The sequence below is a fragment of the Serinus canaria genome, chromosome Z, assembly GCF_022539315.1.
Source record: "Serinus canaria isolate serCan28SL12 chromosome Z, serCan2020, whole genome shotgun sequence".
NCBI lineage: Eukaryota > Metazoa > Chordata > Aves > Passeriformes > Fringillidae > Serinus > Serinus canaria.
In genome coordinates, this window is record NC_066343.1 from 54,872,882 (window position 1) to 54,892,559 (window position 19,678).

A 19,678-nucleotide genomic window follows, 5' to 3' on the forward strand; every position below is an offset into this window, starting at 1 on the left:
CGGGCCGAGACCTGGCGGAGGCGGGGAAGCGGGCAGGCGGGAGAGGGGTCGGGCGGGAGGGGGAGCAGGAGCAGGCAGGCGCGGCGGGCGCGCCCGCACTGGCTGTGTCGGGTGGGAGGAGGGATGGGCGGACAGCACCGGGCGGACAGCGCCGAGCTGGGGGAAAGCCGTGAGGGACGGGCGAAGCGGCCAATGGGGCCCGGCGGGGGCGGGCTGTGCAGGAACAGGGCGAGGCGGGGCGGGGGACGCTGGCGAGGGGTTGGGGCAGGCGCGGGGCAGGGGGAGGCGGGAGCGGCGCCAGCGGCGCCGGGCCGGGGCTGTGTCTCGCCGCCGCGGAATGGCTCTTCCCGCTGCTGCCCGGCGTGGGGCCTGTCCTAGTTTGTCTTCTGCCCGGGAGCGTTAGTCGCGCAGGCAAATTCAGTCCTGAATGACAGAAGTTTCCTCGTTAGCAGCTCAGCTTCGTAATTTAATGGTTGCACACCCTCCGTAGAAAGCACTGAGGCGCAGCCTCACTCCGTCAGGCGCTGGCCTTTGCGCCTCCGTGGCCATCCCACCCCTGCTCCCGCACCTTGTGCTGCCTGACTCGGAGTTACCAAGGGTCTGAGGGAGCGAGCACACCCAAGGGAAAAACTGACAGCCTCCACCCACGCTTTGGTGTTTGGGTATGCTACGTTAAACTTGGACGCAAACAACAACAATTAAAATAATGCCGCACGTATTGTCACAATGTTTCACGTAAACCCTGGAACACTGCTGTGCTTTGTCTTCCAAGTATTTCAACACCGTCAGTACAATACAATGGTACTGAAAGTGCGTGTTGACTGACAGAGTCATGTACAAATACGTTTGAAAAGCAGGCAGTACATAGGTCACACGGCTTTGGTATCGCTTGGGTTTGGATTGCAGTAGTATAGTCGTGATCCAAACAGAAACAGTGAGGTTCTGTTTAATTTCCTGGATTGTTTGAAATGGGTATTTGATAACCTATTGTGTACGCAATATGCCATTTTAACAGTCCTGGAGCCGGGAGTTCTGCTCAGCCATAACAGAGCGCTGAAGCTGACAGCAGGGTGGAATTGTACATGCTGCTCACCTTATGCTCCTTAATTGGGCTCAGCAGAGACCATATCTAAGGATAGAGGTAGTTTTGTTTTCACGCTAATTTAATCCCTGGCTACTCTACTGGGACTGCCACCAACTAAGACGAAATAGTGTTTTATGATGATAATCTGTTTGCTGAGAAATTGGCAAAATGCTAAGAAGCATTATATGAGCCATTGAACAGCAAGGTAAAGTGGTAAGTCATGTTACTATTGACCTGTCTGTGATTTTAACGTACGACTAGATGAGAAAAGTCCTTTACAACCCTACCAGTCCTTGACAGTAACTCAAATTGATACTTCCTGTTCATGATCATTGTTTGCTTCATCTATTTTCTTATAGGGTTTTGCATTAAGGGTTTAATCTTTATCAGCAAAACATAGAGATTATCACATTTTTATAAAAGCCCACTGTGTTTAACAATAGTGTTATTAATTTTAAACTTCTTGCCTGTATTTGGAAATTATATGTTCAGATATCCAGCTGGTATCCAGATACAAAAAATGAGCATGAGTTTTTTACTAGGATAATAATATTCACTTACTGTTTCTTTACTTTTCTCCATCTTCACAGAGCATGCAGCCCTGCTTTGGGGACTACATCTATGCCGAAATTTAAGTCATTAAACTAAATCAAATGCAGTCATCAGAGTTTATAAAAAAGAGAATTGTATGTGTATATATAGATATTTCCCAAAACATTAAGTCGCTTCTATTTCTTCTTGTTCGGAAAAGCCATTTTCTTCAAATGAGTCAGCTTTGGACTAAGGCCAAGCAAGAGAACTTTACCCCCACTGACAACAGATTTAGAATTTCTCACTACAGTGCCCTGCATTGGTGCCCTACACTATGTCTATAATAAAATTACTAATTTTTTTTAATCTCATGCAAATGATTGATCATTCATGTCATATACCACATAACATATCCTTATCATAATTAATGTGACTATTTCATGATGCCCTCCATCATGAACTCTTCAAGGCACTTTCTTATGTGAATTATCACAACTTTTTAATGTGAATTTTTTTTTTGAAAGGTATACTGCAAATTGCCCGATGCATTTATTAATGCAGCAGAGTAATAGATGGGTGTGAGAATTTATAGTAGCTGTTGCTCAGATGGTGAATCTCCGATAGTTGTTAACAGTTGCAATGTAAGATGCTGTTTCACTTACAATTTTAGCTATCAAAATAAAAGCCTGTCCAAGGTCTGCTGAAACTACAGCTAGCTGGAGCATAACTACTGAAGACATTTTGCACAGACAAGATATAACTATCTATACAAATTAAGAAAATACCAGGAGTTATCCTAGGGATCTAAATGTGCTATAAATATCAAGACAGTATTTAGATTACAGCTCCAGCAGAGTCCCCAGCAATATTAATTCCCAGAGATGGTATCCCAGTTACCAAATAATTACAGATTAGGTGCACAAAGTACAAAATAGAGTTACATAATGAGTCTTTCAAGTGAAACTATGCATCTGCTCCCACTGAATGTTTAAACAAATCTTTTGTACACAGTTTAATGCTGGACATCAAGCCCAAACTCCTCTCATTTTAATTTCAATTTTTATATTTGAACAGGAGCACTAGTAAATACTGCAACAACATGCACCTAAACTGAAAGAACATTTGGTGAAACAGTCACCTGTATGTTTGCCTCTTAGGAATTAAGTGGTCTGAACCATTACTACATAGTTTCTTCTGAGTGACAGGGTTTAATTGCTGCTTTTCCCTATTATTATTACTGTTGTTCATTATGATTGCATGTTTCCACTTTTCCAGGAAATAGACTGAAAGGCCTCTGGGGTAAGCACTTCTGCTTATTAAATTCTCAGGTAGTGACTTGAACGGTGGATTTCAAATTGATTTGAAGTGGAACTTCTGGGCATGATTGCAATACAAATATTAAATAATAATTAGTGGAAGTAACCACCACCTGAAAGACATAAAGAGGCAATAAGTAATTTTTTCTTTAATAAGTGTATATTGAAGTTTATTTTAAGTATTCCATAATTTAAGTTTGCCAAAATATCTTACTGTAGCATTTTCTGAATTTACGTGGTTCACAACTGGATGACAATGACATTTATGCTGGTGAAATTAACACAAAACTGGTATAATTCAGTGGCAGTTAAGTCTTAGAAGTGTGTTGCTATAACTTCAAAATGCATATCTACCATGTTTGAAGAGAAACTAAGTAAACAACTTCTGTTCAGTCTAACTTCAGTACAATCCCAAGTACACACTGGCTAAATACACCATACAAATAAGTTTTCTCTGTATTTGGTTGCTTTGTTTCTCAAACAGTAAAATCAAAGTGATGAATTATTATGCAAGTACCAATAGAAAACCTTGGTAACACCACAACCTATTTTTATATTCTGTGTTCTAGACATGGTTAGAAATGTTTTAGAGTTAATTTTAACCATTATATTGTGACTTTTTGCTTGTATTTTATTTATCTTCCTTGGTTTGCATGGGAGAGCTGGTGAATTCTGAGGAACACTTGGGACATGGAGGAGCATTTCATATGGAGGAGAAACAACAAAATGGTGCTGTTAAGATACTTTTACTCTTTCCTGATTTGGACTGCTTTGTTCCTGGATAGTCTCCTTAACACTGATTTTAAGCTATACAGCAGCCTCTTAGCCTAAGGGTCTGTTTTGGCAGCTGATGGCACCACATAAATCTTGTTCTGGTGAAAACAAAGAGAAAGGAATGAAAATGAAGCCAGACTATGTGAGGACACTGACATTTGTAGATCATAACCAAAAATTATTTGCTGCCTAGTTTAAGACAAAGAGTTACACATAAAGTTGGCAGAAAAAGCCAACTCCGAAGTTGCCTAAAATAAGCCATGTGCTCAGTATGTGGTCTATGCACCGATGGTAGTTTTGGACTGCCTTTGCTAAATTCTTGGATCCTAGAAGGGTAGCAATTAATGCTGTTGAGGTTTTTTGTGTCCAAATAGAAATCCTAAAAGAATGCTGTACCAACTTCTAGTCAGATCTGGGAATACTCTTCTATGGAAAATCAGTTATGCTAGATCTCTAGAACCCACCATCACACAGGCATTAAATAAAACCAGACTTCTCTAACTGAAGGATGAATTGCATTTATTTTACATTTTATGGCTTACCTCTATTTTGACAATTAATTTTTCGTAGAAGGTGCTAATTCTAGCAATAAAAATTTCTTAGTCTTTAGCACAATGTTGTGTGTATGCACACATAAATTTTTTACCTTTCCCTTGTATTTTTCTGTGAATAATGTCAGTAATGTAAAAATAAATGCTAACAATGTGTGAATTCTTGGCTTCAGTGTTGGTTCAATGAGATTTCAAATTTAATTTCTTATGGACTACCATATTTGGAATCACAAGGTAAAGCCTTTTGAAGCAAGGATATAAAAACAGTCCAGTGAGATGAACTCTGTCTCTAGGCCAGCTAAACTGACAGACTGAACTCTAGGAAAAGAGTTTCCAGTTTCTAGAAAAGCCATCATGGACTGTTTTTAGAAGAGTTTAAAAAATCCTTTTGATTGGTTTCCATCTGCAAAATATGGTTAATGATAAAGGATTATTTCATTTTGGGGAAAATAATTACTTTTTTCAGAATCTGTTAGAGCAAATGCAGATTTCTTTCATTACATATGAAATCCAATTTTAAGTTCAATTAAAAAAGAACAATTTCCTCTTACCCATTTTTCTTCTTTATGAAATCTTCAGTTGCCCTTTTTTACTTTTGTTTTGCCTTTCTCTCCTCACACAATCAATAGAGATGACATCATCCTAAGAGATGACATCATCCTAAGTGCTGAACTGTTCTCCTTTTACAAATATTTTATCCATTTTCCTTTGAACAAACAAAATATTAAAAATTGCACTTTATCACTAATATCACTAGTATCACTGAAAACTTATAGAAACATTATAGATATTTTTAATTTTCCTTTGACAAAAATGGTTTCAAGAGTATTTTTTAAAATCTCAAATAGGTATTTTTTTCAGTTATATCTGTCCTATGTTCTAAGGCATGGTAGACGTAAACAATAAATTTTTTATGTTTTAATTCGCAGGTTTCATCTACTGTTTTCCTCCATCAAAAGATATTTTTACACATTTTTATGGGGCAGGTATATTCTAGAGCATTAGTCCACATCAATAAGGAAAGAGTCACTTTCCAGGCCACAAAAGTGAAAAAGTTATGTATTAACTCATTTCAATTTCTACAAAAAAGCAAAAGTGCTCAACAGAGAGCTTGGCTTTACCAAGTACTTTGAGAAGTGTTCTTTAGTCTAGAGATGTAATTATTTCTATTTTTAGAATAAAATATTTTAAAAATTTTACTTTCTTAAACTAAAGTCAAAATGCATAGCTTCTGACTAACTATGCTATTAGCAAGGTAGCAGAATATATATCTGAGTATCATGACAGTATTGACTCAGCCCATTTCCATGAACATATTTCTAAGTGCTGTGATAAAACAGCATCCATTCAGATTAAACAGGCATACAGCTCAGGTGAGACATCTGTCAATGAATTTTGACACTGTGGGATATAAATTAGACAAAGTTTGTAGAAAAGGCGATACCTTTAATTAGATCAACTGAGAGATATGGAGAAAAAGTGTTTGACTTGACTGACAGAATTAATGAGAACTAAGAAGGAGGAAAACCCAAACTAAATACAAGTGGGATGTATTGGTTTTAGTATACAAAATTATTTTAATCAATTAAACCACTGGTGAGAAAAGAGCTGCTAACATGAACGTACAGAGGATGAATCTGCAAGAACTGTCAGCTTTAAAAATAATGTTGCTACTGTCTCCATGAAGAATGTAGTTCCCAGGATTATTTTTCAAACATAAGTTGGAGGTCCCTTGTTAGTCCCTGCTCTGTGCAAGAGATGGATTATTTTTTTAATGAAACAATTATTCTCCTACCTTTTGCTGTGTTTTATCTGTGCCAATTCAGTGTAGAGAATAACAGTTGATGAGTTCCATGTATGTAATTCTCATGAGAATGTGTGATACTTAGTGTAATATATCCCATTTTAAAGAATATGAAGAAAACTCAAAAGAATTAATTTCCATTATTTCTTTTGGTCACTGATATCAATCACGTTAAATGTGTCAGTATTAACGAAGTTTACATAGGCTGTGCCAGCAAGGTTTCATTCTAATGAGTGTTTGTTAGTACAGGGGAGGTCTGCTTGGAATGTGAGTTTAATACTGGAACCGTTGTCCAAAAAGAGATGTGGGAAGGAAGAAGTCTTAAAGGAAGTGTAAATGCCGTAATTATCTAACATTTTTTTGTATATATGCACCAGCATTGAGTATTACGCAATAGACAGGAATATTTTATCAATGAGGTCTTCCATTTTGCACTATTAGATTGATAGGTGGTATTTGGGAGGTTAATTCAAATGCAAGGCCTGCTCCTTGCAAGGCAGTTCTGAGACTTTTTTCCTAGTGCACCTCACATAGTGGCTAATTTTCTGAAGTTTGTTGATTTGTGGGTTCCTCTGCAAGGTACTTTGTATTGTCACGTTTTGCCAGCCATGTTATCTAGAATGGTGATATTCATTTTCTAGCACACAAAAGGCAATGAATTCTTAATTCAGCAGTGAAAATCTGTGGAGAAGTTTAGGTAAGGTTTAGTGGCACAGTCTTTTAAAATACTTTCCCATGAGTAGTTTATGAACATGATGCCATTACTGGTATGAGGGATACATTTTAAAATATTTTCAAGTTTTGGTTGCTCTCTCCTATGATTTCCACAGTTCTTTATGCAGGCAGGTAGGCACCTTCATCTGAAAACCACCAATTTAGTGTGTCAATATTTTATTCAATGAGAAAAACAATTGTTCCAGTTTCAAGTTCTTTATCTTTGACTGAAATCATCTTGAATTAAGCCCCTTCTCAACCAAGAAACCTTTGGGAGAGAAATCCTCTAAGATGTGAATATTCATAAACTGCTTTTTAAGACATTCACATGTAAATGGCACTGTTCTTGTCAGGTTGTTCACCATTTTAGAACTATGTAGACATTTTCTTGTCATACTCTGAAGAAATGGGAAATTGCCAGGGTGTGGTTGTGTTCTTTTTCATTGCATATCTATTTTTACTATATAAGCTATTTTGCCCCTAGTTCAGCCATGTCTCTATGTGTTAATACAATCAAAAAACAAGAAAGTTTTGTGTATACACACACACACACACACACACACACACACACACACACAAAATTGATCCACGAAAGCCTAAATCTGAATCATTATATGAGATGTATATGTATATAAATCAATGTCTCGTGTACATATATACACATATGTATATGCATACATATGGGCACAAATATCAAAGTGAAAGCATTCATCCTTACAGTGCAAAATGCTTATGGCAGAGATTTAATTCCTCTTTCATTTTAAGATAATAAATGTCAATAAAAATATGTAGACACAAAAGCTATGTGAATCACACATATGTCTAGGAAAAGTAATTAATGTGCCAGAAAGTCAGGTAATTTAACAGGCATTTTAAATCTCTGTCACAGAGATTTAAAATATAAGGGTATGCTTTTTCAAATGCAGAGATATTTTTCATAGAAGCAAGCTTATATCTTCACTGTTATTGCTAATCGAAATAAGATGCTACACCTGTCTCTAGATCCATTACCTAAGGCCTTGTTTACACTGAATCAGAAAAGTACACTAACCCTGTGTACATTGAAACACCTTAATTGCATGGGATACATTTTATATATGTACTCACTGTTGAGATAAGGTAAAACCCACATACCCATCTGGCACTTATTAAATGAGGCACACACAATGTTTTTCTGAGCTACTGCCTTCCTGCTTTACAAAGCTGAGAATATGCTGGAATTATTAGGAAACTAAGAAAGGCCCTACTTGCCCCTGAACTTCACTTCCTCATTATGACATTACAGGCTCATAAGACAGCACAGCAAGCCATTTTCATCTCCTTGTTCAGCAGAAATCAAATACAGAGCTTCAGAGGGCCCTTACAGACCCTCACAACAAACAGCCTCCTCATACAGTGGAAGGAGCTTAGACCTTGATGACCACAATGTCTTGGCTGCCATAGGCAGCTCTCAGCACTTACTCTGCTGTTCTATTGCCATGCCAAATAAAATATCATAATCTCCTTCCAAGAACAAAAAGATTACCAGGAATTCTGCATTTAGCTGCATACATTAGGAGAAGCCTGGCTGGATTTTGTCATGGAAAGATGTACCAAAGTCAGTTTGCTGTTGGCAGTGCTGATGCCAGTGTACACAGTGAGCACTCCAAGGCTGATATGTGATGTGACATGTCAACAAGGCTCAGATAATATCCAGAACCATTTTGTCTGAGTGCCTAAGTGTCTTGGCTGGATACATGCAAGGAGAGCAGAGCAAGTGTTCAGTTTGTCCATCTTATGGACTACTTGTGCTGGCAATCCTGAGAAGGGAACATCAGCCAGTAAATCTCCTTGTTTTGCCTGGTTAATATGCCATTAATGTGAAAAGCTATGGAAGAGGTAGCAGCTGAGGGAGTATGACTTGCAGTGTTACTTGTAGGCATTTAAAACTCCTCTGCTCCTACCAACCAGCTGCTGCCTGCAGATCTCCTTTCCCTAACTGCTCAGTTGCCTTCATTTGTACATTCCAAACTGACCATACTAGAAGCTTCAAGAACGAGTTAATAATAATAATAATGTCTCAGCAAATGCAGTAGTAGCTCTCAGATGTTCAGTGGAAAAGACTCCCTTCTTTCCCTTGCTCTCCTGCCCCACAATACACATTTTCTCCTTCCTCCCCTCCTCTTCAACTGCTTGGTCTTAGAAGGGAAAAGTCCTGAAAATCTCAGTAGTGCAGCAAACATCTCTAAGTTCTCCACCATCATCCCTCACCAATAAGAGAAGAGGAATGAGCCTCTTCTTCACTGTTAGCTACTGAAATTTTAAATAACCAAGCTCCACTGCAAAAAGAGCATTTCTTAGGGGAATAAAAACTGAATTTAAGATGCCAAAATTATTATTGTATAGCTGTCTTGTCCCTTATTCCAACATTGAAAGCAGCGACTGTGCTTCCAAAGACTGGACTGCTTCTGTTCAACTACATATAGAAAATGTCCTATGAATACTTTCTTTTCATAATGATTGCATGAAGAGGGAAATCACCCAGAGCCAGTGCTGCATCAGTGCTGCATTCTCTCTCCTATTTATGGGACTTCAGTAAAAAGGAGATTGATTAGCTTCTAATAGATACTGAAGACCTTCCTGGAGCTGAATGAAGTAGTTCAGCTGTCATTCAGGAACGACCAGCCTTTGAACGGTGAAAAGCAGAGTGATGAACAGAGGTGTTTTGGTCTCCTGTGAAGAAGAGTGCTGCCTTGGGAATAGATCAGTCAGTCCCAGCAGATCACTGTGGAATGAGTGGAGAAGAGGCCAGTTTTACCACATTCAAATATCATCCAGGTGACCCAATAGTTATTTTATTTTCTTGTGCGTGAAGTAGATAAAAGTCCTGGCAAATTTCAGTTATGCTGCCTGTGCATATAGGCTTCTGGAGATGCAGATGTTAGAGCTTTTTGTAGTGGAAGGATCAGCACTCTGAAAACTCTAGGAATGATCCTTTAGGAAAGAAATGTAAGTACAGATTACTAAGAAGGCTACAGTGTAGGAAAAAGCTGCTGACATTGAGAAACATGAGGAATAATACTTAGTAATACCTGTTGGTCACTCCAGAGGAAATGGATGTGAGCAGGTAGTATGTACTCTCAAGTTAATGTACTACTGCAAAGAAATTAAGGATATAAATGAAAACAAATATTATCAAGTAGAACAGAAGGATATTCAGTGGTCTTAGTCTTGGGGAAACAGGCAAGCTGAAAAAGGAAATGAAACTACATGAACTAATTTTCAAAACCAAGTATAGTCACATATGTCTGGGAAAACATGGGCATTCTCATTCTGCAGAGTATGCCAGGATATGCAATTGGGATGAACACCATGTTAGACATAAGGCTGCCATGTCCATGCTTTCTTACCACAGCGCAAGTCACACCAATCCTTCCGCAACTGTTTCATCTGTTTCATCATCCATCTCTCTTCAGGGTAACTTGCTTTTTTCTCCTACGGCTTTATTGAAGAGCAGAAGTGATGGAAAATCAGTCCATCAGTCTGATAGAAAGTGACGTGAGGACAACCAAAGGAGTGGGAAAAGTCATTAAGTCTGTGGTGAAGATGACTATGAAGGAGAGGGAGACTAGTAAGTGGAAGGACAGAGAGGAGGGAAAGGTAAGGAGAGGACAGAAGAGGTAGGTAACAAAATAACCACTTTTGGCCCAGCACAGCATTCCAAAAAGAAAACTGCAGACTGACTTACACAAATACCATACTCCACTTAATGAAATCAATAAATACATAGCATCAGGTCTCTGGAACTTCTGGCAAAGGATGTAAATTTTATTTCAGTACTTTTCTGTTTTTGGTCTTACAGTGCTCTACCAGAGCCTGGTGGTTGTTTACAGCCACTTGAGGATTAAAAACTGAACTAAATTACAGACTTTTGAACAAAAGGCTAGAACCGTTGTAAATGTATTTTGGCATTTAATTCCATTTATTTTAGGGGAAGTGAGATTCCTAAATGCTTCCTCTGGCGTGAGCTGGATGTGTTACTCACAGAAAGTACAGTTACAATGGAGGCTCTAAGACTCTGCTAATTAATGCCACTTGACAATTCTCATCACAGATGTAGGAAAAATCCTCTGCCGCAGTACAATAGGGCAGTAAATGTGGCTCATCTAAATAAAGGATATTTTGCTTGTACTTAATGAGATATACTCAGATATTCTATTCACGCAATGCTCAGGTTAAAAAATTAAACTAAATATTTAGTTTATTTCTAATGCTTGAAATTAATTAGTCAGGTGTTAAATATGTTGAGGCATCAAAACGAATCATATTGTACACAAATGTTTTTATATGTAACTGGCAGCCTTTTTTACAACTGAAGTATTAGACATTTTTTAAGTTTATGTATATGTTTGTAATTTTGAATGTTTTGTACACTTCATTTTCCTTTACTGACTTCTGAATCATAAAAGATTGAGTTTCAGTTAATGTGATTTTTGCTGTCTAAATCACATAAATTTTAAAGAGAGAAAGTATTTTATATGTATATAGAGATGAATCTATTCACTAGGTGTTTTAAGAAAAAAAACAATGTGCAAGTACTCTTTTTGTTGGTTTTTGTTTGTTTGTGGTTTCTTTTGTTCGTTTTGTTTTTTAGGAAACATTTTCATATATATTGAAGCTGATCATTTTTAAAGAACAATATCTTTTAGTAGAAGGCTGCTATATAGCCAACATCATTGTAAAATCCATCTTTTATGAATTCTCTGCTTTGACATTCACCACTACTTGTTAAACTTTGCTGATAAAAATATTAAAACAGTAGACAAGTCACACTGCAGTTAAAAATTACCTGGAACAGTTTACAGTTGTCTTCTAAGCTTCCCATGTTAAGCTTCCCAATTCCCATTGATGGTAATTTACATAACAGAAACCTAGGTTAAAATTAATTCCTTATGCTGTTTGGGGAGTAATAACTCACAGAAATACTTTGCTGTTTCTCTCTCCCACACCCAGATAATTTTGTGTAGATTTCAGATTTCAGTTACAAAACATAACATAACATGACACAACCACAGCAGTGATAAAATGAGCTTGATTTAACCCCACGTAAATATAACCTGCCCCCATCCTTTTATTTTCTGCAATACATACCATTATTTTCCAGACAGGATATCCCATAGTAAAGAACACAAGACAGACTTCCTATCTAGATACAGAATGAAAACTAGTTTGAGTACAAATACAACATTTCTAATGACACTGTTGTGCAAGGTCAATGTTCTGTTCATCTACAGTACAAGATATTACTTTACAAAAAGTAAAGTTTTACACATGTCATCATAGAAAATTTAGTGCCATGCAGCAATTTGACAGCACAGGGGAAGAGAGGCAAGGGCAGAAGTTTAAAAGCTACCCGAGCAGCAAATACAACAGAACAAAGATTGAAGACAGACTTTCAATGTAAGTCTAGATTTATTTCTCTTAAAAATGTTCTTGAAAAAAGTTCTAAAAATAGCAGATTCATGAAGAAATAACTAACTCTCCAATGCGGATAGCTTCATATGGGAAAAGTGATAGACTAGTACATTCTCTGGCCAATGTAAAATCATTAGAAGATGCTCATATTTTTTCAAAATGTCAGTCAAAAATATTTTCAGTTCAAAATAAAATCCCTGTTATGAACATCACATTAGTCTTCAACCAGAAAACTCAAAATCAACATGCCTTAAATTAACATTAACTTAAATCTTATATGTGCATCATGAAATTTAAATTATTTTATCTTGTATTTTGCAGAATTAAGATTTTTATCAGAAAAGGTATATTGGGTTTTCTCATTCAAATAGTACATCTGAGAATCCTGAGACTCTGAGCAGCACCCGTTAGTGCTGGGAATTTTGTGCTGACTTAAACATCAAACTAAATTAACAATGACTGTAATAGCGTCTATGCAATAAAGAATAAGAATCTCTAAATTCTATTACCAGTTGAAAAAAGAGAGTCTTGTTTAGAGCTCTTACTGAAAATTGATCAGATCAGAAGGCACTGATTTAGACGACAAGATACTGATTTTGCTTAGATTGCAACGGAGAAGGAATGTGCTTTTTCAGTGTATTAAAGCTAAGCACAATACGGTGAAAGTATAATTACATTTGCTTAGAGATCTTCTATGCCATACATTTTGACTGTAAAATACAGCCTAATGACTCAGATGTTAGGGCTGCTAATTGATATACTAAAAGAAATAGAGGCAATTAATTAATTGTGTTGATTTGGCATGGCCTCATTTTTTGGTAGCAGCAAAGTGGGGCTACAGGGGTGTTTTCTGTGAGAAGCTGCCAGAAGGTCCCACCATGTCCAATGGAGCCAATCTCTGATGGCTCTGAAGATGGACATGCTGCTGGCCCAGTTAGAGAGGTTGGTAATGCCTCTGTGACTACACATTTAAGAAGAAAATCAGAATAGTGCAGGTGCATTTTTTGTCCAGGTGTGGTCAGGCTCCTCTGCTGGGGACCATTCCCAGTGCAGCGCATGGCAATGCAGCTGCTGCCATCTTGGTGTGGCCCGTGGCTTCCCCTTGCCTGGCCCCTGCCCCTAGCCAGCCGTGCTGTGGGCAAAGAGCGCAGGGACGGCAGTGGCTTCCCCTTCCTGGCACCCTGCAGGAGGTGAGATGTTAAACAGCACTACGGCAGCAACCACTGTTCATTGAACAACTCCCCAGCACGGAACCCAGGTGAGATCAACTCAGCACTGCGGCATCTGCAGGAATCTTTGAATTAGTGGAACTTGTTGGCAATGGTATCTAGGAGCAGCAGTTTTTCTTCTATATAGAGGAGGAGGTGAGGATATGTGAGGGAAAAGAACATGGTGACACCTAAGTCAGTCCAGAAGGAGGGGGAGGAGGTGCTCCAAATGTCAGAGCCAAGATTCCTCTGGAAGCCATGGTGAGGACCATGGTGAAACAGGCTGTGCCCCCATAATGCATGAAGTGCGTGGGGAAGAAGGGCTCACACTGAAGCGGGTGAATGCTGGAGGGGGCTGTGATCCAGCTGGAGACCTGAATGGAGGGAGAGGGCCCCTGCTTCCACCCCTGCTTCCAGGTAGAGAGAGAATCCTTGCTTCCAAAGCAGAGCAGCCTACCCTTACTGTGGGTCACTCATCCACTGCACCCAGTGGATGAGTGACCCACACCAGACCAGTTTTTGGGAAGACTACTTGCCTGTGGGAGGGACCCCACAGCATGGCAGAGAAAAGACTCCTCTTTCTGAGTGAACAGAGGATGATCTCCAGTGATGAACTGACCAAACCCCCAAGCCCTGCCTCCCTGCACTGTTGACAGAAAGGAGGGAGAGGGCAAGGGGAAAAAGTTTAAAGGCTTGTTTTACTTCTCATTATCCTCCTCTTACTCTGTTAATAATAAATTTACTTTATACCTTTAAATTTGAACCTGTTTTGCCCTTAGAGTGTTTTTCTCCCAATCATTATCTCAACTCATGAGCCCTTTGTTTATTTATTTTTCCCTCTCCTCTGCCCAGCTGTAGCCAGAGAAAGTAAATGAACAACTTCATGGATGCCTGGTCTTTGGCCACTGTCAAACCATGACATTACTTAATTCCATTCAATTTGTTTTTCATTTTTTTACCCAAGATCCAGTACTATTTTGTCCAGTAAAATATTTTTTTCTGAATGCATCTACCATTTAAGCAATATCTTACTTGAACAAATTCAAAGACAACTCTTTCACATTGGCTAAAATACAGTGCTACAGCATCTATGCTAATACAACTTAGGTAATGTAAGAACAAAAATTCATTTTCTTCTCAGCTGAAGCAAGCAAGCAGAACAAGTAAGGAGTTTTTTTATTTAGTTGGGACTTGGGGTTTTTGTTTCATTGGGATTTTTTTGTAATTATAAGTAATCTGATATCTTGGCTGATTAAAAAAACTTTAGGACACAGGAAAGCAGGTTTTATGATTACAATAAACAGCCCCAATTCTGTTCCAAATCTGATGCCTATACAGTATTCATTCATGCATCACTTTTAGAAAATGCTTTAAGAAATAGCACTCTCATGCTGTGGCATTATTGCAGATTTAAAAGAGATACAATAGTCTTTTTGTTGGTCCTTCAGCTTCATTTAAAAAGTGAAAGCTCATTATTTCATTAGAAATAATTTCTAATATTTATTTACTGGGAAAATATGTATCAATGCTTTATTAGTTCTCCTAGCTTCAGTTCAAGAAAGACTGCAGCACCTTCAGTTCAAGGTAGACAGATCACCATTAATTTTCTCACTTGTCTTTCAACACTAGTAATTGTTTTCCTTTCTAAACCATTCTTCTGCTTGATCAACTGCTAAGTGGGATTGTATTGTTTCCACCACTGCCTCCACCAATGGTACTACACTGAGCTGCACAGAAAAAAGTTGCAGAGGATATAGAGATCCAGAAAAGGACAACAATGAACACTCAGGTTCACCTGTTGTAACCGTATTACACATGTCACTAGTGTATTTTGTTACTTTTGAGGAGAAAAAGACCTTATGGAAAGAGTGCACTAAAAATGAGCATTCAATAAGCAAACAGCAAATCAAATAAACAGAGCAGTCTAAATACTCAATTAAAATGGTCTGAAGTGGCTGTAAGATGTTGGTGAAATCATGGAACCCTGAGGTCCACTGAAGTTTTGTTATACTCACGAGGATGCAAATCTTTCAAAGTTCACATGGTAAATATATTTTTAGGGTTCTCCTTATTTATAATAATCCTACCTTGTTGCTTGTTAACCTCAGTAGCTAAACAATCTTTATTGGAAAAACTGCTGGTATATCCATGTGCTAGTAGTTTCAGAAATGTATATTAACTAATTTCAGTTTGAGAGTTAAAAATAGTATCTTATTGAATTCCTGCTGAAATCTGGTCTTGGCATAAGTGTTCAATTCTAAAAATCTTCCACTTCAAATGACTTTTATCTTTCAAATAACTGAGATGTTTTTCCCCAGTGTTCATGAGGCATATTCCAGGCAAAGAATAAGTGAAATGAAAGTAAAAAAAGAGAGTGACATAAGGCATGTTTAGGCCAAAACACAATACAGAATTGTCAGATGATTATGTAGGGTACTTTAAGATTCAGTGTCAACTCCATATAGGACAGTAGTTTGTTAAAGAAGGAAAGAAATTTCATGCCAACAATTAATCCACTCATGAAGAATCAAAGCCTCCCCATGCAAATAATTCTTTAATGAGCAAAATAAGGTGACATTTTGAAGGTGTATATGCTATATCACAAAATTTGGCACGAAGACTTGGCTACAGTAGCAGAATCCGCGTATTCTTTTCTCTGCTGATTTCGTTTTCGAAACAAAAACACCCTGTACGGAAAAAAGATAAATTTCTCCAATCCTCAAGTGCAGACACACCTCAGACACAGAGCACTGTGATGGCAAGAGGAGCCACTTGACCCCAGACCTGGAGGAAGACAGCTGTGGGTACCCTGGGTAAACAGTGCTCCTGCGGTAGAGAGCAGGGTCCCAGCAGGACTGATCCAGTGCTACCGCAGTCAGGGCCTCCAGCCCTGCAGGGTAAGGAAAGCAACAGGCATATGCTGCCTGCTCCTTACCCAGGCAGTGAGGCTTGCACTTTGGCCCTGACGAAGGCGTGGACTGCAGCACAGCACACAAGTGACATTTACTCTTGTTTTTGGCCAACAGGCAGTGGCAGTGGCACGAAACAGCTCGAAGGGAAGGCTGATGTCCCACAACTGCTCTACTGCAGCCAGACAACGCAGTTTCTAAACTGCTGATGTCTAAATCTATAAAATCCCTTCCTGGAGCATGGACATTCCTAACACGGTCTAGATACTGAATATTCCCGATTTATGGTGGATTTCATAGAAATCATAAAACTCAGAAAACAATAATGGAATAACAAAATAAAAATATGTATTTAAACAACTAAAAATAGATTTCAGTGGAAAAGTGAAAATTCCTTGCTTTTGAAATATGGTAATATGGGAGTTGGCCTTTTGCCACTGGTACAGCTCTGCTTTCCCTCGTTATCATGGCCTGCCTTAGTTGCGCTGGAAATGCAGATAATACTAACAAACTAAGTGACAAAGCAATAAAGTCTCATGGAATTGGGCTAAGATATATTATTGTTATTTTTGCTGGTGTTTTTTTTTTGTTGTGGTTTTTTTTTGTTGTTTTTTTGTTTGTTTGTTTGTTTTTTTCCGGAGAGCACAGATAGTCTTTCTTGTTGTGATAAATACTGATGGGAGAACAGATCCAGTTCTGCAAGCCTGTTAATGGCAGTTTCTCCACTGCGCATATTCCTAACACACAAGTTTCAAGCAAACACATCTACAATTCCATGATCTTTTCTCCTCTCTCTCCTCAAGGCCCTGCTAGGCAGTCCCATAGCTCCTGGGCACAGCCCTCACTGTACTCAAAAATTGGTGTTTGGAGCTGAAATGAAGCACTCTGACACCGCTCGGGACAATGGAGCCTTTTAAGGGGAACAGTGAAGGAAGACACGGATAAAGCTCCTTCCATGGTATGTACTGAATATAAAGCTGACATGATGAAACTCTTCCTAACCCCCACCAAATGCTGAGTGCACATCCAGCCATGTGACAGGGAACATGGCTGGACATACCTTTTGACTCATATAGGGTACATAAGTAGTCTCTTGGTGGGTATATGCGTCCCTCACATGCACAGCAGGCAATCATGGGGACACGCTGCTGTGTAATGCTAACAGTGACTATCCACCATGTTCTGCCATGAGGAGAGGAGCAGTCTGGATGTCCTGATACCTCTGTCATTGCACTGAAGTGCTGCCATGGTTTGTCCAATGTATGTGGGAAGGAGCCCCATGGTCAAATGGCTTGTGTAGGGAGGGATCTTAAAGATTATCTAGCCCCAACTCCCCTGCTGTGGGTAGAGATGTCACCCACTGGATCAGGTTGCTCAAGGCCCCATCCAGCCTGGCCTTTGGGCATCCTCATAAAACTCATAGACATGCACAGGCTGTATCTGCTGCAATGTTCTTACACCTGCAAGAAACTGGTCACAGAGGGGCACTCTGTTTCTTCATCCTCAACAGACCCCAAAAACCACAAAGGCTGCAGGTGGCAATATTGTAAAGAAGAGAATTTGTCTATTGGAAAATATGTGAAGAGAATGGAATAGAAGAGGTCCAGCTCTGCTGCAAGAGAAGCTAGGGAAAGGATGTTGTTGGATTTTTATGAGAGATCAGCTGAAGGCACCTTTGGATTTACAGATTTCTGTTCAAAAGATCCATTTTAAATGTAAGATTTGTCTGTGACTTTTTCTTTCCCTTAGACAATTCATTGCTTTGATCTGGCTACAGCTATATTGCTTGGGTGTAACACAATTCTTCATATGAACATATCATAAATGTCATAAAAGAATTTATACTAGAAATATGGAGAGGAGCCTAAGTACCCAATGCCGGAAGTTGCCCTGTGGAACTGTATACACCCAGAACTTTGTACAAAATCTGGCTCATAAAAACTCTTTTTTATGGGAGATCCACCTGTTCTGGTTCTCTGTGGCATCTAGAATGTTAGCAGAACTGTTGATCAGGAGAAACTGCTGCTTCTAATGCCATTAAGCAGAAGACTTTGGCAAGGCATGTATTTAAGTACTAGGACATCTACTCTTTCATGGAATAAGTTATTTTCATTATGAAGGCATTCATAATGTCATGGGAGCTATTAAAAATAAAAGACATGTCAGTAGTATAACTTTCAAACAGCCTTGTAACTGACATGTGACTGTATCTGTGTGATCAAGGTGGAACTTTTACACTCTACCAACAGAGCTGTGGGTAGGCTGGTTTTAATGTTTAACAGCTCCAGGCAATTCAATGTAACTAGTTTTGGGTGTTACGAAAATCTCTCAATCTTTTTTTCAGAGTGAAAGGATAATCTTGTTAGTTTGCTAATCTAGGATTTAGAAGCTCTGAATTCTATCCCAGTCTGCCACGGACCACGGGTAGCAGGAGTGCAGCAATCCCTCCAGCCTTGGTTGGTACACAACCTAGGAGAGGGAACCTCCCTTATTTAGCATTTACAGCACTTGGTATGCCATTTTAATACAAATCATAGGTGCTGCAGTGTGGGAGGAACCTGTCAAAATCACTGAACTGTTGTTGGTGTGTCAATATCTTCTAAGCTGCTGCAGGAAATGTGGCTGACAGATGCAGCTTGGTCACCCAGTGCAGGGCTGCAGCAGTGCTCGGTCTGCAAGGCGCTCTGGTGGCAGTGACCAGCAGAGCATGACTGGCAGCACAGGGACTGAAACAGCTGAACCTTCTGCTTCAGGCTTGAGCAGCAAGTCCCCTACAACTGCTGGCCAGCAGCAGAGCTGCCATGCTGCTCCTCTCCTTGCTGCTGAAGGCCCCAGGCAAACCACAAACTGCTTAGACCTGGCAGGGGAACAAGAAGAGATAAATCAATTTAAAAGGCAGTTCAGCTTGATAAACCGGATAAGTTTCTACTCCTGCAGACTCGTGACATCTAAGCACTATGGTAACAGCTTACCAGAAGAACAGCATACGTGTTTTCTTTTGCCATTTAAAATGCCCAGGGTCGGCACAGCTGCTGCGAGGACTTTGGCATGCCACCTGCCTTACAAAAGCTTCCAATGCTGTGCTTCGTTGCTCAGAGGTGGTGAAGGGCACAATATGCTTTGTGTTCGGTTGTTTTCTTCCCTGTAAATCAGCCTCAGGCCTTTGAGAAACATTTTGCCAATTTAGTCTGCCAATAAGAACAGGTGGCTACACAGCTTCCTCCAAAAAGTGCAAAAAGCCACATAGCCAAGGACAGGTGAAGGGAATAAATAAAAGTATATGGGGAAAACTCAAGGTCAGGAGTAGCGCAGGTGAATGGCATGGTTGTTAGC

General features: G+C 39.2%; 1 long non-coding RNA gene across 1 annotated transcript; it reads left to right on the forward strand.

Moving 5' to 3' along the window:
- Positions 1–776: 776 nt before the first annotated feature.
- LOC108963291 (uncharacterized) lies at positions 777–18,064 on the forward strand. Its single transcript, XR_003945830.2, has 4 exons — positions 777–1,297; positions 10,230–10,413; positions 17,149–17,303; positions 17,856–18,064. It is a non-coding gene; the product is annotated as an uncharacterized LOC108963291 (long non-coding RNA).
- Positions 18,065–19,678: the final 1,614 nt, after the last annotated feature.